Source organism: Plectropomus leopardus, chromosome 12 (assembly GCF_026936395.1).
Source record: "Plectropomus leopardus strain MGB_pleo_1.0 chromosome 12, ASM2693639v1, whole genome shotgun sequence".
Taxonomy (NCBI): domain Eukaryota; kingdom Metazoa; phylum Chordata; class Actinopteri; order Perciformes; family Serranidae; genus Plectropomus; species Plectropomus leopardus.
This window is the reverse complement of record NC_142187.1, coordinates 29,671,911-29,695,186: the sequence shown is the minus strand read 5'-3', so window position 1 is coordinate 29,695,186 and position 23,276 is coordinate 29,671,911. Positions and strand designations below refer to the sequence as shown.

General features: G+C 39.4%; 1 long non-coding RNA gene across 1 annotated transcript in view; it reads left to right on the top strand.

Annotated features, from left to right (window-relative positions):
* Positions 1 to 23,276, top strand: part of LOC148188127 (uncharacterized) — a 203,616-nt gene that overhangs the window by 107,615 nt on the left and 72,725 nt on the right. The window contains exon 3 of the long non-coding RNA XR_015778207.1: positions 106 to 185. This is a non-coding gene — a long non-coding RNA (uncharacterized LOC148188127). The remainder of the gene's footprint in view (positions 1 to 105; positions 186 to 23,276) is intronic.

Genomic DNA, 23,276 nt, shown 5'->3' with positions numbered 1-23,276 from the left:
AACACTGGCTCTAGATACGGGCATTCTTGGATTTAGTTAACAGCGTCAGAAAAAAACGGGTTTTTTTAATGTGGAACTTTCTTGTTCTGTGTTTTTGTCTTGCAGAGGAAGATACTTATGCAGATTATTTGGCTCCCACTTAAACCTCCTGAACGACATGATCTGAAGTTATCAGAAGAAAAAAGGTGAGCACACTTTAGCAGGTGCTGGTGTAGTAACCTGTCTGTAATGGGTGCATTTGTTATGGAAAAGAAGAGACCCCTGCAGATAATTCATCTCCTGGTTAAAACTTTCTAAACAATGAACACAAAGACTTCTGACCAGGAGTTCACTATTGGCACATGGGAGAAGTTTCAGCTGGTTGCAATTTGCAGAGCTTATGACTAGATGGTGTCCAAATCATACACACTGTGTCTTTAAAGCCACTTAGCGATTTTGGGCTGACCAACGTGAAAGAAATGTAGCAATGTCTATGGTGGTGGCTCTAAAACGGTGGACCCTTGGATACAATTCTGACAGTGTCAGAAATCTGGGATAAGCATCTGACTGTGGCAGCTTTTACGGCCTACCTTTATTTGACACTCCTAAATACCACTATGGCATATTTGTTTTAATTTTTCTCTTACCACTACAGCAGCTTAGATGGATGACGCACGCTGATGATGTTTTGTTCTTGTGTATTGACGCTGATGGTTGTACATTGAAGCCTGTGATTCAGTAGGCGTTGTCATCAAACAGTCTGCATACATCAAACTTGATGTTATACCCGAGTTTATTACATCCTTGTCAAACAGTGTAACTTGCACTAGACGTTTAAGTTTGCTAAAATCTCACAGTCTGTGGGGGGATGTGGAGCGAGCCGTTTATATCAGCGTGGGGAGCAGATCCTTGTCCAAGGAGATTATTATGTTGCACTGCCATGCTTCTAAAGTAGCCTTGAACAGACAAACAAAATGATGGCTTTAGATAGGACCATTTACATTTTCACATCAGCCACCTTAGTTAGCAGTCCCTCTAAAACAAGCCAAATGGCACAGGAAAAACATGGACATCAAACAGCTATCTTCAATGATTTTACTGGTTTAAATCCCTGGGATTGTTTGTTTGTTTTGAAGAACAGAACTGGATAATGGATAATTCAGCTAATTTGTGTCTGAGTAAAAACCTTCTGAACAGTGAACACTGAAGGAATTCCAACTGGGAGTTCACGCCTGGCACATGGGAGAATTTTCAGCTGGTTGCAATCTGCAAATCTCACTGCTAGATGGCGTCCAAATCCCACACTGTTCCTTTAAGGGTAAAAGCTAAAGATTTTTAAAATTTCTGATTATATAACATATAGAAATCAGCAAAGAGTCACTGTTAACAAGCTTGTACCAGCAAAAGTTGAGCATTTTTATTTGATAAATGACTTGAATGATTATCAACTTTATTGTCAAATCTTTATCTGTCCTTCTTCCTATTGATTAATCAACTGTGGCACAGCGGGTGCCCCAAAAGCCTGGCTAAAGACTTGGCTGAACAGGAGGCGTTTCAGCTGCCTTTTTCAGTTGTTTGTCTCATGTGCATCTGACAGAGCTGATACACTTCATTTGACACTTTAATTAATACAGCTGTCTGCACAAGCTGCATAACAGGTCACGAGTCACTGCCACTATACGCACGTATCTGTGACTCAGATCTTTATGATTCAAGTCTGTTTTCTTCTCTTTTTACACACCTAACTACAGTGTATGTGTGTTGGGCAAAACACTGGTGACCTACACTCAATAACACAGTGACAGTAACAGTGTAACTCATTAACATACAATATCATCATGAATATGTTCTGTCTAATCAGTGAAGGAGACACAAAGCCAGGCACAAGGAGGTATGCAGTTCACTGATACTGATGCTTGCTGTAAGGATATGGTGCATGTTGGTCCCTCAGAGCCAGTGCTGTATTTCTACTCAATTTAATTGAGAGGCGTTCTTCAAAAAGAGCTATGGTTCTGTTTCCTCTGCACAGCTACATTTCCACTTTAAATGTCTGTCATGATCTCACAGGGTTTTGAACCTGGACTCCTTTGTCAGGATCAACAAAGTGCCTACGGTGACAAATAGCGTGATGTTCATATCCTGCCTCCGTCAAAGCTTCACAGAATATCCGCTGGATATCAATACACCCTCAGTTTACCTGGAACTGACGATGAATAAACCGTAACCATACTCCATTGTTCATTGTTGTCACAGAAAACATCATTATGTTCAGACTAAATTGCCAGTAAGACTTTAACCAAGGGAGTGAATTTGTTTCTGCTTTATGAATCATATGTTAAACCTGCATTTAGAGTCCCAGCTGCGCCAGCAGTTACATACATTTATGTACATACACACACACACACACACACACACACACACACACACACACACATATATTACTTTTCATTGATGCAACACAAAGACAGTACATAGAAAACACAACATAGAGGAGATGTTTACATTAAAGTTCACATACATATCATACTTTTAGTCTTGTCATGTAAATATTCAACCCTAAGTTCATCTTCATTGGTGATTTTACTTCCAAAAATGAACCTATTCATTCGGCATATACTGAAACCTAAATAATTAATTTAAAATTATCACCTCATAAAGTTACTGCAAGTTTGTTGCAAACAATTGCATAATTACTTATCCGAAAGGCACGAAGCGACACTAGCATTGATTATGTCTGTCAGGTAAAAGCCAGAAGGGGATTGTGCTTTTGGTTATGTGTGTGTGTGTGTGTGTGTGTGTGTGTGAGAGTGTGTATTTATCTGTCTGCAGTCGATCTAAAATAAGACTGGACAAATCAGTTTAATATTTGACTGTCTTGTTATTTATGATTGTATGCTCAAGGACTTCTAGAGGTTGTGGTAATTAACAGTAGTGAAAAAACTGACTGCTTTATTCTGTCATTGACCGCTGATTCCTCACTCACTCAAGAACTGGATCAACATCAGTTTTCCTATTTCTTGGTCTTTTCAAGACCTTGAAATAGGATTTCTTTAAAAAACACGGAAAAAAGGTAGTCAGCAACTTGATATGAAATTTCCCTCAAATTGCAAAAATACCATTAAAAGGTGGCAAGAAAATGACCTAACCTTAGCTAAAAAAACCCCCCAAAACATTAGAAAAATATCAAATGATTAGGTAAAAAATTATAAAGGAAACTGTAATTATAATTATTATAGTTATATATTTAAAGTTGGATCACAGAAAAATATATAATTTCTATAAATATTTTACTATTTTTATTTCACTTTAGCAACTTTTTCAGGTCATATACTTCCAGTTATCTTTCTGGCCACCTGACAAATGTCAAGAAGTAGTCAGGTCGTGAAAAGTCTAATATTTTCCTTTTTAGCTCTGTCTTTGGTCCCTGCCAACCTTCCCAGAGGAAAATCTGGCTTGTTAGCTGCTACATGCACCACTGTGTTCCCTAGCTAGTAACTGACTTTGTCTGTCTGCTGTTTGGTGTTGAGCAGATTGTGTCCTGTGGGATTAACGATGCTCTTTCTTTGCAATCGGTGAAACTGAACCAAAACGGTAACAATGCATGATGCAAAATTAAAACTTTGTGCTGAAAGGTGCTTCAATGCTCTTTTGAGTGGAGGCTATCTGTGGAGATGGGTGCTGATTCTCTGTGGGTTCTTTACAAAGAAAAAAAAAGAAAACAGACACCAAGAATCAGAAGTGAAAATGTAATTACTGGAGCCTGACTGATATATCAGTAAGTCAATATTGGCCTCTTATAGATATATATCGTTATTGGTATACATGTGTGTTATACACTGATATGAAAAGTTTTTCTTTACTTTTTTCATAGAACATATTCCAGAAAAAGATGCTTTGAGTAATTTATAACAGTTGAATTCCCAATTAATTCAATGTTTCAGTGCGCTGATCTAATTTTTGTAAAGTTTATTGTTATACATCCTGCCTCAATTACATGTCTTTGTCACAGTATTTGATGACTATATCTGCAGGATAATTTAGATAGATAAATCCAATCATATTCCAGAAAACAATTTCTTGGATAAATTAATAGTCATGTAATCCCCAGTAAAGTTTACTGTTTCAGTCTGCTCATGTCATTTTTTAATCTAAAGTTTATTGTTAAACTGTAAAATACCCTGGCTCAGCATACATTTATCTCACAAATATTTGACAACCGTATTTGAGGGATAATTGAATTTGATGGATACACGGATGGATAGACAGACATGAATAGATATAGAAATAGATATAGAAATGAATAGACATATTTAGATACTGGTGGATAGAATATCTGCTGATAGGTCAGTATTAGGATTTTTTACTCCCTAATTTTGGTATCAATGTTGGTCTAAAAAATCCAGTATTGGTCAGGCTTTCAAATTTTCTGACTGAAACATTTTCTCTGACATTTGGAAACTTTGGCTACACCAGCACAAAGTCTAGACAGGAGGTCCATATTATAGGTCAGTATGTCGCCGCGATAGCACTTTATTTTGGCCTTTTGAAGGAAGCACTGCGATGCATACTTTGCTTCAGAAAGAAACTAATAGCTCTGCATGAGTACATTTGATATGTATCCTCTTTGTTCAGCCCATTTCGGATGCATTATGCATTCTCCTTCACTCCTTTTATTTCTTGAAGTAAGTTATATGACAGTGTGTTTTCATAGGAATGCCATAAAAGTCCGTTCTTTGCACCTAGCCAGCTCTGCTGTATTTCGATATCTTAAGTGATTCATTGCATGAATGTTTTATAGGTAGAAAAATGCAGTCTGTCAGAAATGGCTTTCCACAGTGGAGATAGCGTATTCCTCTTACTCTCCTCTGACTTTGAACTACTGTATAATAAAGTGGAGCCTTGACAAGCTAACTGGGCTCACAAGACATTGTTTGCTACTTCAACATCATCTTAACATCACCATTTGTCCCCACAATGTAATAATATTTTAATTAATTTATTAGGCCTATAAAGTTTTGAAAAATAGCAAAATGAAGTAACTCAAGAATATGGGTGGCATATATTCCTCTCTGGCCTACAAGTGTTTTCTTGTGTGTGTGATCTTAATCAGCGGTATGACGCACAGAGATGTTCAGAGCTGAGATTCACACAGGGATCTTTCCTAGTAGATGCAGTAATGAAACCATAAATCACAGCATCATTGGACGTCTTCCCAGCCCCTGATATTTCCCCAGACACTTTCACTCCAACCATTTCAGTCTGCTTACAGTGTTAAATAGATTGACCATGGAAGATAAAGTTAAATGTGACTTTCTTCCGGTGCCTCTGACTCGACAAGAAATGAGGAGGAAAAAGAGCAGTTATATACTCCATGAGTATGGGCTTTAATACTAATATTTTGGTACGGCTGAAAACTAGAAGCAACAGAAGAGGTGGTATTAGAGAAAAGCATTTTCCCGGCATTGTGCAGAATGATGGGGATGGAATGGTATTTAAATGTCAATGAAAGACCCTTTTATAGTGGAACATATTATCTGTCTAAGTGGCGGCACACTGAGTCCCTTTGAAGATTTTCACCTAACGTCGGTTCTGCGAGGCGTAAACAGGCACTGATGGCTTTCAGTTTGGACCCGTGTGATATCTAACTCTCCCTCAGGTGCTAACAAGATTGAAAAAAGAGAAATAGACAACATTAAACATGGCAGGAATTCGTGGCATGTTTCCATTGTTACAGAGGAAACATCATACTACATCATTCCTCTTTCACCTGACTCTGAAGGCTTTGTGCTAATGGCCTTTTTATGAATGAGGAGCAGATAGAAAACTGGGCATGGTGCGGTTGCAAGGCCCTCGATGAATACAGGACCTGCCATTGCTGTAATTAGTTTGGGCTGTGGTTGGCTGTGGCTGTGATGGAGGCCGTTTATCACCCCTGAGACAAAGACTGCATAAGAACTGCCAAAACAAGGCCGTGTGATCGCTTCCTCTCGCTGTAGCTTTGGATGTTGAAATGGCTCTCAGAGGCATCGTGGGAGTTTACTGTCAGGTTTTCACTGGCGTTTCCGCCACCGTGTGTCTCCTTAACTCATGACTGATGAACAATATTATAGCAGAGACAGAGAGTCAATGGTGGTAGTGGAAATTGCTTCATTTTCTGCAGAAAAGGGTAATTATTCATGTACAGTAGGGCATGAATGGGGCAGAAAGCAGCTTGATTCTCAAATTGTTTGACAGCAGTACTTGATGGTTTAACCCTTTGAACCTAACGCAAATTAATGCAATTTCCACAGTTTGCAAGAAATTAGTTAAATGTACAAGAGATTTACCTGAAATTTAGTAAAAAAGAAGAAAAAAGAAAAGAAAGGAAAATAAACAAACAAGTAACTTACCTGGACAAAGGTCTTAATATTATAATTCTGTAACATAATTTTTAATATGATATTATGATCAATATAAAACTTGTTTCTCCATAGTGTTTTTTTCCCCTCGACATTTAAAAAAAAAAATCTAAATTCTAAGTTCTTGCAAGTTGGGGAGCATTTCTACAAGTTGCTCATATTGCTCATTAATTTAGAAAATTCTTTTTATAGAGCTAGAGAAAAACTATTTATCATTATCATAATTACATTATAACTACATTATTTCTTTAACTGCCTGTTTCATTTCATTTTTCATTTTTTTTATTTTTTTCCCACTAATTTTCAGGGAATTTCTTTGAACTTTTTACTAATTTTTGGGTCATTTCTTTTTGTTTGTTGTTTTCCCTTTTGCTTCAAAAGAAATCACGGCAATTTGCCTAGGTTTCCAAGGGTTAATAACACCAAAAAACTCATGATAAGTTCAAATAATTCACCTCAACAAAAAAACAATAACCTCACACCTCTGCCTGAGTCATTTTGTTGTTTTAGTAATAAAAAGTCTTTATCTTGAAATTGCAGATCTGGATCAAAATATGCATTATGGTTAATTATGTAATACATGTGTTTGATTTGCTTTTAATCATTTAATCCTGCAACAACTGCTTTCTGATTATTTTGGGGCAGTGGAATCAAGCTGTAAAAACAAGAGTGACATATTTTGTCTCTGTAAAGTTGACATGACAAACCTGTAACCAAACAACCGCCTGTTTAAAAACCCAGCAGATACACAGCAACATTAGCATTCATTTGGAGTCTATTTGTGTCCACGCAATGAATATAAATCCAATACTGACTCTTCTTTTGGGCTTTGTTTTGTTCTCCACCAATTCCTGAGAGAAATATACCTGCTCTTAGCTGCTAAACGCTCCACTGTGTTTACAAGCTGGCTGCTAAGTTTTCTTGTCTGCTGCTTGGCTCTGGGCAGGTAGTGTTCAGTGGATTTTTGGAGATATTTTGTCGAAAACAACTGCCTTCTGTGTCTGCAAACAAACCTGATGAGTTCGGAGAATGTGAACCAAAACAGTAAGGAATAATCTCAGTAAGAAAAGTCTTCTTCTCTTTCTTGAGCTACTGGAACATTATGCCCATCTTTCGACAAGAGCAAGCTGGTCACAATGTTTCCACAGAAATGCTGTTGGGTTTGGATGGCATTAATTAGTGGTAGTCCCAAAATAAGTGGTGTGGCTAGCTAGCTTGCTCCTTCCAGACCAGAGTGGTGCACAGTGCAATAAACTGAGGAGTAGCAATTTACCTTTAGACCAACATATGTAACTAATAAAAAATTTACTTGGTGGCTAAGTGATTATCAGTTAACCATTGACATCCCTTGTATTTACTGAGATATGTGCAAGCTGTCTCTCAGAAAATGGTATTATTCCTGCCACGGCCAACCAGCTGAGCCCAGTCTGGTTTTTGTCAGGACTGTGGAGACATTGGCGCTTTAGTTTGTTTGTGGATGCAGTTTTCTGAATTCTGTCTTTTATGTGAACTTGCAGAATGTATTTCCTGATATTTATAGTATTTACTCTATCTATAGTGTAGTGTGTTATTACATAGTACACAATGGTCCTTTCTCTGTGTCCTTAATAAAGTCATTATTAATATGATACAGACAAACTGACAACAACCTCTATGATGGATTAAGGTTCGTTTAAGCCCCAAGTGTCCAGTGCTGAATCCATGCGGTCAACATTTTAATAACACAACATTTATTGTACCGGAGAGTGTACGCTGTGTGGACTCTATATACACTGTGCATGAGCCAGAAAGTGTATATTGGACTATTGGTGGGAATACTGCTGTAAACCAATCATGGATTAGAACTTTAAAGGACCCACTGCATTATAAATCATGAAATGAGATTTGAAGCAGACTCCACTTTTGCACCCAAGCTATTCAAAGCCCCGAGCCTTAGGGAGGCTGCGGTGCAGAGGAAGATACAGCGGGAGAGAGAGGGGGGCATATGACACCGTGAACTCAAGTGGAAGAAACAAGTCAGGGTTGTGTGACTGCTGAGTGAGAACAGTTAAGAAATGAGAGGCTTGGGTGTATTTGAGCATATCTTGTGTGTGTATGTGTGCTGAATATGCTGCAGTGTTTGTGTGCGAAGGCATGCCCGTGTGTCCATCTTTTCAGCGTCAGGAATATTACCTTTTGGAAAATGCGGATAGAAGAAGCTTTTTCACCTGTCAGTGAAAATGGGATGTGAAGTGGCCTGATGCTGCACTTTGATTGTAGTTCATTGGCGTGTGATTTATGACTGCCATCCTCTGACCCGCATGGTCAAGGCCAAACGGTTTCAAGCCCTTCTGGACAGGACGGTTAACCTTTCACCTCGGATGCAGAGCAAGCACGTTGTATCCTGGCAATCCGCCACAGCCGTCTTCTTAGCTTCCTTACCAATCAAGTGATTTAATCCAGTTGCAGAGGATGGAATAGCCTTGGCCCTCACACTCTAATCCAGGGAAATCCATGGTCTTTTCCAAAGCCTGAGCATCAAGTGTTGTCAATTACAGCCTGAAAAAGCTTAAAGTAAGGGGGGGGAGCTTTCCGAGTCAGTCTGAGCCCACGCCCAAAGGAGCGAAAATAGGCTCTTGTTTATCCATGACTGAGAATGGAAAAAGAACATTGACTCTCATTGTGCAACGACAACAATTTAATTATGTGAGTTGGCCAGCTGCTACTAATCTCACAGTGTTTACCTATGTAGAAGGCTTCTTTTAATAGACTCTCACTGCACATTCCAACTAGCATGAAGTTAGCTATGTAAAAATCTTTGTGCAGGCCCTCCAGCTGTGTCCATGCAAGCAGAATTACAGCTCATCAGAGGGTGGCGTGTAATGTAGTTAATAATGAATGTGGAGCGGTCCAATCACTGTGATGTGGCTGGATGAAGTTAAAAGAGCTCCGTACGGTGCAAACATGTAATCACCCTCGAAAAATCAGCTGCTATCAAATGCTACACGCGTTGTCGGATTACTGTCCGCGTCATGACTGTATTTTTAGAAGTGGGTTAACTCTCAAATTGCACATTTTTCACACGGTTTAAATAATGCATGTCGAGCTTGATCTTGATCTGGGTCACTGAGGTCTTTTGGGTGTATGACTCAACATTTAAATAACAACGGCTTATTTCTGGTAAGTCTGGTGCGCAATTTTTAAAGTGATTGGCAAACAGCAAAAGTGTCACATTTAAAGATGGTGTAATGGAAGCAGTGAGATTGCTGGAATGATTATACTTTTGTATATTTCTGTTCAGTCTTGACAGCATTTTTGCCTCAATTTAGATGACTCCAGCTGAAAGCCTTTTTTTTCGTCACAAAGACCAAATCATTTCTAGTGCTGCAGATTTACGAAAGTGTAGTCAGCGATGAGCATTCCACTATGTAATGGTAAATCTAATTATTGAAAACCTCTGCCCCATATTTCATATTTATTGACACAATGACAGTCTATTCATCCTGACAGCAGGTAGTGAGTTGGTGCCACACAGCAACAGAGTGCTGATTATCTATAGGCAACAGCATATTTGTTTGAAGCCAAACCACTGCCTCTCTCTCAACCTGTCAGAACTGGATGCAAATGAACCCAGTTTCTGGCTCACTGCACCTCACAAATTAATAACTGCGCACACCCTGCATTACAGTACAATTAGATTGTCCATTATTTTGTAAACGCCAGCAGAATCATTCCATCCTCTCTAGCATATTGTCATGTGGCCGCATTTGCCTAACAAACGTGAGATCAAAGGCGTATTTTTGAATCCTAATCAAATCTATTTCAAGTCCCATGCTGGCGCTGGATGGCAGGCTGCGGTCTGTGGCTGGCACGTTTTGAGGCCCTGTCTGAATACCTGCAACAGTAAATAGATGGGCGGGCAGGATGATTTGCATATAAAAAGGAGCAGTGATAAAAAGAAAGTACTTAACCTGGAGTTTCTCACCATCCAACACTCTGGCACCTCCAACAGAATGACAGAAGACGGCTTTTTATCCAAGGGGATCCCATTATAAGATAATTGTATTTATTCTTGATGGGGAATGAAAAGGGAAAAGAGAAACAAAGAACATGGTCCGCTGCACTGCAGACTGGGACATGCACCTGTAAAGAGAGCAAAGATCCACGCGCATTAACTGCAGAGGAGAGCAGAGATGTTTGTAGTGTCAGCGTGCATTTGTAACGGGGCCTGTTTTTCTACCAAGATGGCTGCTTTGAACTTGTAGGAATCCTATAAGGTATAATTCATGTCGTGTCAATTACTAAGCAGCAGATGTACCGAGCTGAACGGAGGGAGTCCCAAACCATAACTCTTCAAACAGTGTGCGCTCACTTCTCCACCCTGTTAACACTCCTGGTGTCAGTCATGCAGTTAGATCAAGGCAGTGACACTCAGCATTTTTGAAGGTTTCTGTCCGGGCTTGAAAGATTTGTTTGCTGATTTCTTAGAGGGGTTGGCGACTACAAACCTTATATAAGATGTACACTTTATCGCTTGCTCACTGCTTGTCTTAACAAGACAAAAGCCCCGTTTGCATGACTCGTACAGGAAACCTCAGGTGACTTAGAAATTAACCAACCTCATGCCTGTGTTTCATGCAGCGCATTTGCACAGGATAAGCAATGTCTGTATTTTGCTACAATTTACTAACATTACCTCTCTGATATGATGCCAAGACTCTGTGTGACATCCGGGTCCATGCTGTAGCCTCCTGAATTTACAACCAAAAATGCATCAAAACTTTTTAAAATAATTGCCAGTCTCCATTATTCTGGACCGGGAACAAGCAGAAAAAAGGTGTGAGAAAACAAAAAAACAACTACAAAAAAAATACAACCCCAAACAGAGCTGGGAATTTTTTTTTTTGTCCACCTACGACTGTGACTGGTGTGATCAAAAAACTGACAGCCACTCAATAGATTACCATTGACTTTGTGGCTGGTAAGTTAAGCAAATCTACTTGCATAATTTACCAGAATTCGGCTGGTGGCTGTTGCTAATTTCCAACCCTGAGTCCCCAAATTACAGAGAAGCCGATTTGCACAAGACTAATTTCTGTCACATGACCTCTGTATATTTAACTGTTGTAAACATTTTGCATTGAAATCTTTACTTGACAGATTACAGACAAGGCAGATTTGCAAGGGATTAAGATTGCAGACGACCTCCGTAATTATTACAAATTAATTAAGGTCCCCAGGTTATACTAGTCCCATGTGAACAGGGTTTAAGACAAAACAAGCGGCTCCGTGAAGCTGTTCTTGCACAGAGTGGAGCTTGAGAGACATGCCCGAGTAGAAACTACACAGGTGGAACTGATGTGTTTTCATAAACTAAGAGTAAACAAGCAAACAAATGGTTACCTAGCAGCACATTTCCTGCTTGGTAGCAAATGTGGCCACAGCAAAAACAGTGTAAAGTCGACAGCAATGGCTGCTGCTTTTAAGTTAAATACTTAGAAGAAGTTGGCTGGTAACTACCTTTAATTTCCTATCATCTAAAATCAAGCTTTTCTCATACATGTCTTCCATACTCTTTATTATGTGAGCCACTTTCTCCAGGAGTTATACTTCATGAATCATACTGTTCCATTTTATTAAATGCGGGGGTTTGTTTATTTTTCCACCCTTTTGTTATTTACTTTTGTGCTGCTATTCTCAGGATTCTGAGAAGATCATTTTCATATTGACATAAAACCAGTTGGAGGTTTTCCCAGTATGAGTTGCTCTGCTTTTAAATTCAGATTTTAATTTTTTTTTAAACCTCTGACTGAAAGACTTCCGACCAAATGTATTTAATAATTTGCATGAATTAAAGAGATGTAAATAATTTGCATTGTATTTGTTGTAGCTAAGATATTTCAAACTTGACCAACCGACTGACAGACAGGCATTGCCATCTCTCTCACCACTAGAGTAAATATATATGATCCCTCGCAAGCACAGTTTAAATCAAACAAGACACATTTTAAAATATTTTTTGTTTGGAGATTCTCAGTGGTTTATTTTTTTATCCCGAGTGCCCCTGTGTGCAGACGTGTATGGTATACATGAGTACATAAAATATCATGTGCTGACTTCACTTCACTGTGAGTAGCTCCATGTGACCTCTCAGTTGTGGTTCAACAGATGACCAGCATTATCAGTGTGCCATCCAAACATCTTCAGGCTATATTCAATGTCAAAGTCTCCACATATCTGCTTTCTCCCCAGAATGAGGGACAGCTGGCTGCGGCTGCTGCTGGAGGGGATCACAATGAGCAGTTGGTCCCTGGAGGCTTCCAAGGGGTCTTCAAGAAACCATCAGGGCATTTGCCCGATCTCTCATGGGTCATTTTTAATGAACCACAGTCATCGTGTGTTACAGTGTAGCCTTGCGTGGTTCTACACATGAAATATCAACAGTCGTAAAAGAGAAGGAGGGCTCTTTTTCTCTCTTATTTTGCATACCCTTCAAGCTGTGGTCAGATCTTGCTGTATAATTTCCTTCGGGTTGGTTTGATGCATCATGTCATCGACGTGGCTGCGCGGTGACCTTGACAGTCAGCGCTGTTGCACCCCCCCAGTCTCTGTAACAGTGGTGAGGCAAGCAAGCATCCCTCTAGGGGGCCGTTCATCAAGATAGGAGACCCATCAGTCAAGGCGGCCATTGATCGGCGCGTCAGATGGCTTGATTTCCTTGTGTAATAATCGGCTCAGTTTAGACACCCTCCCTAATGTGTAAACGGAAAGAGAGGAGCAGGGCAAATGGATTGTGAAGGGCAGCTTTATCCAGTGTCTGCACTGTCACAAGCATTAATATGTAGAGTCTTATATAATGGAACCCCCTTTGGTATTGCATATGAAGTGATTTGACATGTGTGCCTGATTAATATTACATGTATGTTTAATTTTCCTGTGCACTGGAGTGTGGTTCCTGTTAAAATGTTGAGGAGGATCATCAGATTGATCCGTCCCACATTCAGAGCAGGATGAATACATTGTCCTCACTGTTAATTCCAAGCACAGAATAAGACATACTCTTTGCAACCTCATGTGAGTGCTGCAAATGCCAAGCAATTGTTCAGGATCCATTTTGAGACCACAATGGATTAGCGTGTTTGGTTCCCTGTTGTGGTCAGTGTGCTACTAGGACAGTTAGAGGCAGGCCGACATGTGTTGGGCATTGATAATGACTGTTGAATCACAACGGACCCACTGGAGTGCCGGGTAAAATAAAAGCGTACAACCATATCAGTCCCAAGCATGGCGGCAATCGCCCACAACAAAGAACACTGTCTTGCATGCCGAGCTAAGCTGATGGGTTTTATATTCTAATAATAAGGACAGGGAGGAATACCAGCAGCATGGGATCTGCAGCTACCATGTACTCGCTTATAGTGATATTATAGGCTGCAGGATTCCTAATTTCTCCATGATCCTCAGTGAAAAGGAAGACTGCTTCCATAAAGCCACTGACTTAAAGATGCATTCAACAACAGTGGGCAATTCAAGTTTAATTCCTTTAAGCCGACTGTTTGGCAACATGTAGAATGTTCCCATCAATAAGTTGTTGATTTTCAATGGACTCTCAGTATTTAATGAGGGAGAAGTGTGCAACATCTTGTTTTGTTTACCAGTCCTTTTCTATCTGCCTGGTCAATAGGTTCAATTTGATTCAGACTGTGGGTGGGAAAAATAAATTGGAATTGTAATGGGGGTCATGTTGGACAAGATTCAGTTTGTTTTGGTGCTTATCACTTTCAACGAGCTAATGTGGCCGTGCCGTCGACTGGTTTCTGACACAACGCAAGAATCAGAGTCCTGAATTAAAGTTCTTTAATTATATTTCAGAAAAAAACTGCATTTGATGATACTGGCATGCATCTGAGTATATGTCTGAAGTCGAATAAGAGGAGTGTAATTCTCTTATCTTTATTATAAAGCCTTTAGTCTTGGACTTCACTGAGGGTCAGTAGAGACAATATGAAGAACACATTTACTGAATTTGGCATGTTCGCACAAGTCCAGTTGGTGATTTAAGGTTTTGTTTTTTTTTATCACCACTTTAAAACAATATCAATCTTCAGATGTTGTTGCATGGAACAAGAAATTTCTGGTATGAGTTTTAATCCAAGGACTGACTTAGTGTTACAAATACATAAAAAATTAAATGTATTAAAGAGTGACTGGACTCAATCTAATTATTCTGCTTGCACTGCCAGCTGGTGGCGACAGCATGCTTTTTCCTCACCCTGTGCAGCAGTGATGTAGCATGGCAGAACCACATCAATGCTGGATGTTGTCAGAAGTGGAGTAGGCAACACCCAGCTGTGATGTCCGGAGCGGTGTCAGTATGCTCTAGTTTTTATCATATGGTTGGACAGTGTCTAGAACATCCTAGCCCCACACCTGTTTCGGCATCTGAATTGTGGGACAATTAGAATTATTTTGCAAAACCGACAATCATGCTCACCTGGTGCAGCGATTAGCTAGGTGAATGATGGAGGTGATGGCAGGGTTTATACTTCTGTCTCAAGCTTATGTTTTCATTCTAAAGGTTAACTCTGCAGGGTTTTCCTATGTATCGACTCATGCAAAAGTAATACCTGTCAATTATCACTTTCAACCCACTAGAAATGTGTGGCAGTGTGTTTATCTGCAGAGACTTTCCCCCTCTGTCTTTATTTTCTTCATATCTTGTCTATGCTCAGGACATTTCTGGCCACAGCGCAGATGAGGTTAAGATTTTCTGAAAAGGTAGCAACCATGTGCCAGACCATACGCAGCATGCATCCAAGAGAAAGCTACAAAAATTGTGGACCCAGGGCTTTAAAAAAAAAAAAAAACAAAAGCAAATATAGCGAGGCAGAACGCCAAGCAGATAAAGCTTGGGTTCGCCTTCACTTACACTGGCAATACTTTTACAAACAATAACCAACGACTGACCCTTTGCTAAGCCCCTTTGTGACGATCCGTCAAGTTGTCGGAGCAAGCCGGAGCTTGCACAGTAACTAACAGTATTCCCTGAAGAAATATTATTTAATTTTGGGGAAAATGAAAAAGCTATTTCACAGAGATGCACACAGAAAAGTCTATAATATGTGTTTGAAGGATATCAAACTCTCTCTGCAGCCAAAAAAAGTTAAGAGGATAAAGTTAGAAGCTAAAGCCTTGCGTACAGATCACAGTGTTAAAGTAACCACCAATTGAGACAGAAGACAACGGAAATATGAGGTAACTTTGCTGATATTCAACCAGCTGCGTGTCGCAGTTTGCACAGATGATCAGTTAAGCCCCCCCTGTGTTTTCTTTATTTTACAGTAAGATTCTGACATCATATTATATACAAAAAAGAGACCACATATCAAATGTTAGACACTTTAAAACAAAATCCGGGAGTAATATGTCATTAGTTACATTATTTCATGTACTGTTTGTTTATAAAGTACACTAAGTATCCCTTTTATGTTGTCTTGAAACTGGCTGTGGTATTTATTTTAATGATGTGAATTTAGAAAGTTCTGTTCTGTAATGTTTCTGTAACTTAACACAATAGTTGTCCTTGGTGAAGGCAGTAATGGATGTCCTAAACTGGCCTGTCTTGTCAGATACTTACTATCACTATTGATGTACGCTACTTAGCTTTGAAATGCTGTGGTTTGTTTTTATTTAAGACATTCGGAAAAAGTGTAGAAGACTATATTGTAATCTTTTCTCTAAAGGAAGCCTTGAGAGATGAGAGACTGCAGTGCATCTGAAAAATGTTTACGCACATTGAACAATGGAGGGCTAATCTGACAGCTCTGTTTTTAACAACTGGCATTTTTCTTTGGATTTTCTTAGCAGCTAATGGTTAAATGATTGGAGAGTACTCAATGTGCTCTTATCCCCTTTTGAACAAACATTGTGAAAGCTAATCTGCATTTTTCACCGCACCTCTGGGTATGGCCGTTTAGAAAGGATAATACAACTTTTGCGTCCCTGGGTGGTCAGTTGACACAATGTATGAACTAGTTTTGTCGAGATTTCTGAAATCTTTTTCCCTTGCGACTCTAAGCCCAGTGAGTTTTCTCCCTTTCAAAATCTAGTGTGGAGTTCCTCTTAAAGGCTGTAAAAGATTCACACTTAAACTAAAGAAATGAAGAAGTTTGAGAGGGCTCCACAAAGTTTACTTCACCTCCAATTAAAAGTCCATCCAGATACTCCCAAAACTGACAGTGTTGGATAAATTCCAGATCGTATCTCTCCAGAATAATCTTGAGAAAATAGCCCTGTCTGAGCCGAGCTCTGATTGTCATCCTTTGGAAAGAGCACATGTTGTTTCCTGGAACAAGCTCAACGCCCTGACCTCTCTTTCCTTTCTCTTTCTATTGTTCGCTGCAATTTCCCTAGTTTAGCTCTGACAGGCTGATACAATGAATTGGAGACTCCACAAAAGAGACTTTTACGCTACATTAGGCAAGGGTCCCACGTGCTTCTCTGACACAAAAATACAATTTATTGAGACGGAGCCGTTCATCTTGGCAGAATCTCTGCCGATATGATGGGCTCTCTGCAATAAGCCTTTTTTTCCCCCCTCTCTCCCTCCTCGCTCTAACTGCTCTGTTGAAGATGACGTTAACGTTAACAGTTATTCTTTGAGCAAGCATATGGTCTCATCAGACACATTCAAGGTAGAGCATGATATTCAAAGTGGGTAGTTATGCAGAATTAATGCCTTCTTACAAATTACCTGTGATATTACGTTACTATAAACGTAACAACCAAAGGAAGACTTTTTGAACACATACCTGCAGTCATAAGCTTGCATTAGGCTGTTGAATGCATTGAACCTCATGCAGAAACATTCTCTTTAATTTCTATTATGTTTTCTCTTAATTTTCTGGTAAGAGAACAAAGTAAGAGAAGACAACTCCAGATGCACTAAATGTTTTTAACCATCCAAATCATTAGTCATCTATAAAACCCTGTAAACCTCTACACCCCTTTCCAACCAAAATTAGCGCATGCATGCAGGCCTTTCAGTCACAGGTAAACTGGCTAAATATAGGCGATTGACTTCATTTCCACTGCCAGTGAACACACCTCTGCAGCGCACAAGTCTGCCTTTCCGCCAGCTTTTGTTCGTGTGCATGTGTGGGTTGTTTTGTTAGTGTGTCCGTGCGATGTCACGGTCAGACAAGAGAAAGGAAAACAGCAGGAACAGAGCACTTTGAAAACTTTTCAGTGGTTTCTTCTCTTTATAGATCTCTTACTTATTCAGTCTCTCTTTCAAACTCGGTGTAGATGTGTTTGGATCAGTGTTTTAGCTCTGCTTAGGAGGAGACGGACGGTAATTAGTGACAGCAGGTCATTGCATCTTGCCAGTTAAGGAGATGAAATTACCACGTCGCCTAGGTGTTGTATTCCCATCAAAGCTGATGCTGATCATACACATTCTCATTGCATTAAAAAGCCAGATGTTATGGATGTTAACACATTTTTTGGGCAGTGGGAATGAGGCTCTAGGCTCTCCTAAACACTATATAAGGGTTGGTTTTGTGCCATAAGACGCCGGCACATGCCTATGACTGGAGAGATGCCACCAAAAAAAGGCCTTAAGAAATTTAACTCCTGCTAGCTAGCTAACATTGAAAGCAGTGAAAATTGACAAAGGTCTACTGTTAAATAATGTAAACGTGATTTTCCTGAGTGTTAGTACTGGTGTTACAGGAAAATAAAAAAAATCAATTACAAAACATTTACTGTGTCAGCAGCAGGAAGTATTTTTACTTAGTCCAAGCCTTAGTTAAAGTACTAATACCACACTGTAAAAATACTCTGTTACCAGTAAAAGCCCACTTTTAGAAATGTTACTGTATGTAAGTATAATCAACCAGTCCTCATACATGTAAATCTGGACCTATGACATGTTTTTTACATGAGATGGAAATACTAGAGTAATAAAAAAGTTTGTCAGATTTGTACTTCATTACACTGCTCGAGTAAATGTATAGTTAAACCGTAGCACTGGTCAGCAGAGGGACGCACAGTAATTGAAATTATAGTAACTGATATCAATGCAAAGTATAGTAGTACTTCTGAAGCCCTGAAATTTAATAATCCAGTCTTTATATTTACTCTTAAGCATTATATAAATTTGATAAATTGATACTCATGCATTTTTTCAAATCTTCCTCAAATGTAAGACTTCTTTTCTTTGCGTTGGACAAAAATTTGATAAGATAATCCTTTATTCATCCCACAGTGAGGAAATTCACATTGTTACAGAAGCTATGAGATACAGTATAAGCAGCAAAATAACAATACAATTGTAAAAAAAAAAAAAAAAAATTTAAAAATATTAAAATGTTAGATAATCCAGATACTTAACGGACAGACACACACAAAAAAGAAAATACTGAAAACACCTGGGAAGTACTAAAAGAGGAAAAAAGCTCAAAAGTGAGCAGGAGCTGCTGTAACAGACTGCCCCTAACGCAGCGCCATTTAGTTGTGGTGTGTGAAAATCAAAAGTTTTTGTCTTATGCCTTAAAACTTTCTCTTACCTAAGAGGAAGAGCAAAAAATAAGAAAACACTGGTGAATCCTAAAAATCAGTTGGTACTGATAAGAATAAATTTTGTATAAAAACAAAAATAATAGAAAATTTGTTTGTATATAGTTTCTCGTATGAGGCACACAGTCTCATCCTGGTTTACCGGATCTATCGGTGTGATAACTGTCAAGCTTTGTGGAGCAGCTGATTAATCACAGTTGTAGAAGTGACCCGAACACCACTGGTGGGCTTCCAGGTCATTACATCAATGAATCAATTCGCTGTGTGCTCACACATGAAATAAGACCTAATGAGAAGTCCCTCAACCTCAATCACGGGGCAACAAAAGAAATCACTACTGTCATTTTGATGCTGTTTTCTCCTTAATACCGAGTAGGTCGTAGGTGGACAAATCGTATTTTTCTTCTTCTTCCCCCGTGACTTTTTTCCTAACGTGCTCATTATCTCTGCCGGAGCTATTTTCAAATCGGTCTCTGTCAAAGAGATTTAATTAATTGAGAGTGAAGTTGCCTGCTTTACAAACTTCTCATTTTCTCTCACCAACCTCTTGTACTGTGCAATCAACAGATCCCCATCTCACAGCTTGTGTCACCTACATTTGGGGGTAAGTGTTGTGTGCTCTGCGGACAGTGATGAGCTCCAACCCCTCCCAACCCCCCAATGCAATCTGTACATAAAATTGTAGGCCTCAATCTTTTTCCGGGAGCAGGGGTGTAATGTTTATTTACCTGTTTTGATTGAAGCCGTTTGGAGGGATATTTGAGGAAGTTCACTGGTGTATTTTTGTTCACCCAGTGACGTCTTTGATATTGATGGGCAGGTGTGTTTAGGGTAATAAGTAGCTGGAGAAAGAATGCGCTGACAGAACCCATTACCTCTGCTGGAGAATACTTCACATATCCACTCAAATCAGAAACACGAGGGCATGAACAGGCAAATGCTCATTGGACTCAGTACAGCTGCGGGATAATGGAACATTATCAGGGCGCTATATGTCTTTCAAATGGGTCTGTGACATTGTTATTTTTATGCTATTTGCAGAAGAAAGCTGTCAATCAGGGGAGAACAAGATGGCGCTGTTTAACTTCAGGCTGTTGTTTCTAGACTGAACGGGATCATTATTCAAAATTGATGATCCATATGTCGTAACTAAATTAAAGACTAGTGAGCCAAGTTCGGCAGGGCTGCAGACTGAGCCTGTGGGGAATGGTGCTCGTTATAATAATTTGGCCCATGACTTTCTCTTTGAAAATGGTGGTGGACCCTGTTTACTCTCAGCTTTCAAAACATACAGATGAGTGATAAATTCAAGGAAAAACCTGAATAAGCTCAGGTTTAAGACCTCTTTTTCTGGGATGCATGTGGGCAAACATGCACTGGGATCATTCCAAGGTGCCAAGGTGTTAGTGTCACTGTTTCTTTTATACTACTACAGATTTTGAGTAAAACTATTGTTTTTGCTTTTTCCATTTCTAAACATCTAGGGCTGCACAGTTAATTGAAAAAAAGAATCACAGTATTGATTCATACGTCTGTGTGATTTCATTTCTAAATGACGACGATTCACATGCTCCTATTCCTCTATGCATTCATGTCATGCATTCACATTTTGACGTAGTTGCTGCAGAGCAATCCCGTTGCTATCAAGTGTTTCATCTGCAAATGGGATCCCCCATCCCGTGAAAGAAGCTAAATATTTATGTCATTAGCTGTTTTATGTACAGTCTTTTCTTTTTCGCTCAGTGTGAGAGACTTAACCGTGTTTTGCTGCTGCATGCGTGCTTCACCAGTGCGCAAGGTAGTGTGACTGATAGCAGTGCAGCCAATGTGTTTTTGACACAGGTGCTTGAGTTAACCTCTCGTTAACTGCGATAAAATTGTCCAAACAAGTGTAATTTATAACTGTAATCCACCTAAAACCAAAGATAGACATATCGACCCCAAACAAGTTGTGCAGAAACTAACAGGCATGTAAGTATGATTATACTACACGCCAAATGAATTTCCCTGTTGGTATCGGTATTACTTTAAAGGTACTGGTATCGTAATTTTAGGATGGATATCTGCTCAGACCTGCAGAATCATTGTCATGTATCTCAGGAGACCTGTAATCACAGCCTTTGAGGGAAAAATCACTGCAGTTATTCTGATCACAATTATCCTATGATGAAATATTTCCATCTGAAAAATTTCTATCCTGTCACTTGTCTCTTTTAGGATGGCATAGTCCTCCAGAAGGCACAAAGGTCCCTGTCCCTGAACACGCTATTATCAAAATACCAAATTAGGGAATATGTTTTGGAAGAATGGTGTTTCATCACTCCAATAGAGTTCAGAAACTTGGTGAATCATTGCCCAGGAGCATTGAAGCTGTTCTGGTGGCTGACAAAGATGCTTTCTGTTGTTTTTTTTCTTTAATTTGTTATCAATCTGTACTTCCTCCCCGCTGAAAGTCAATCAGACTGTGCTAGATTTTCTCCTAAACAAGCATGGCATCTCCAGTGGTGACACATTTGATCACGTCCATGTTCTCATCCCGGGACGTTAAATAATGAAACTCATTTTCATCAGTGGTCAGCTCCAATATCTTTGAAGTAAGGCAGCTCCTAAACATCAACGCCACATTCTGTAGAGCGACTGAGGCAGCTAGGTCAGCTAATTAATTTGTGAGATCAAAAGGCAAGTTGCCACAATTTTGAAAAAAAACATTTGCACCCATGAACATGGCAGAGGCTTAATGTTCAGAGCACACACATCAGATTATCGTAGACAAACTTTTCTCTCTGCATAATTGACTCCTGCTGACCTTTCCTCTTTGTCGCTCTCTGTCGCTGATCCTTTTCTTTGTTTTCTTTGGAAAAAAATACCCTTTTTAAAAGTTGGCAGTTTAGCTATGAAATGTGACAAGCAAATCATTACATAAACAAAACAATAGAAAAAAATACTAATATTCAAAGTTACCAAAGAAAACCTGGTTTGCATGTTAATGAATAGCGGGAAGAACATATTAGAGTAATGCATGTGTACTGCAAATGGAATCTGTTTTTGGGTGGATTTTTCTGTTTAAGTCTATTTACTGGAACTGAAAAGGGACATTCTGTGAGGTTAGAAAACACATGGCCAAATAAACAAGCACAAATGTTAGCACTAAACACAGCTCTCCTGATGAGATCTAACCCACTATCAATCTAAACCAGAGCTTAAAGCAAAAATAGGAACTCCTGAAAAGGTTATTTCAGTCCCCAGATTGTTAACGTTTCAAAGGGTAATTCTAGGCCCCGCTGTTTTTCTGTGTTTCAGTGAAATTCGATGAGTTCTGATGTGGTTTCTGATCAGTGGTGTTTCGAGGAGGAAACTCCCTTGGTGGTTCTTGGCCTCCTCTGAGACTTGGAATGAAGCTCCTACAAAAAATTCCAGCACCACAATTACAAGGCAGACATGCAGCAGGTCAAAGAAAGGACAGAAGTGACTGTCATATCCGAAACATGAATCACAGTCTCATCGCCATAGACACTGAAGGAGGGAGGAAAAATAAATCACAATTACAAAGTCTGCTGCACCCAGCAAGCTGTCTCTTTTGGATTTAAAAAGTCTGACATCACCAATTTATTTTCAAGTTTTCAAAGTTTTCAAAGATAAGTGTCAACAAACAAGAGTCCCAAAGAGGCAAAACAATGCTGGAATTGCAGGAACATTAGTTTGGAAACTGCAAAATGTGACAAGGAACACTGGCTTCAGAATCATCTGCCAAACACTGACAAACTGTGTCAGCACAGACGAACATTGGTCACCAGTTGAAGCTCTGACACAGACTAACACTTACCAGAACAGATCAGAAACAACACAAAAAAAACTAGAGCTGAATCATAATCTCATCTAAAGCTGCTTTCTAAAGCCTGGCACATATGGCCGAGTTGCCTTTTGAAAACTAATTATTTTCGTGTGTCAGAGACAAAGACATAACCTTGTCTCAGAAGCATAAAACATGAACTCCTTTGCAGTGAAAAAAACATTACATGCCCCAAAGATTCATTTTTACTATTTTGCCTATATGTGGACATGGAAAGCCAAAGCATGCCAACAGCTCACAAAGTCTGTTACCAGCTGTTAAACATGGTGGTGTATCTGCGGTGATATAAGCAGCCATGGGAAACATTAGATGTGATGATTGCTTTGCAAGGTCATATAACCGCCAAGGAATATGATGCCATTTAACTGAAGCACCCTGTGGTGCAAAAACTGTTCTCTTATGACGTTCCTGTATTCCAAGAAGGTAGCGCATCAGTACACACAGTAAAATTAACTCAGAGGTAGTTTCATAAACACAGGAATGACGTCAAA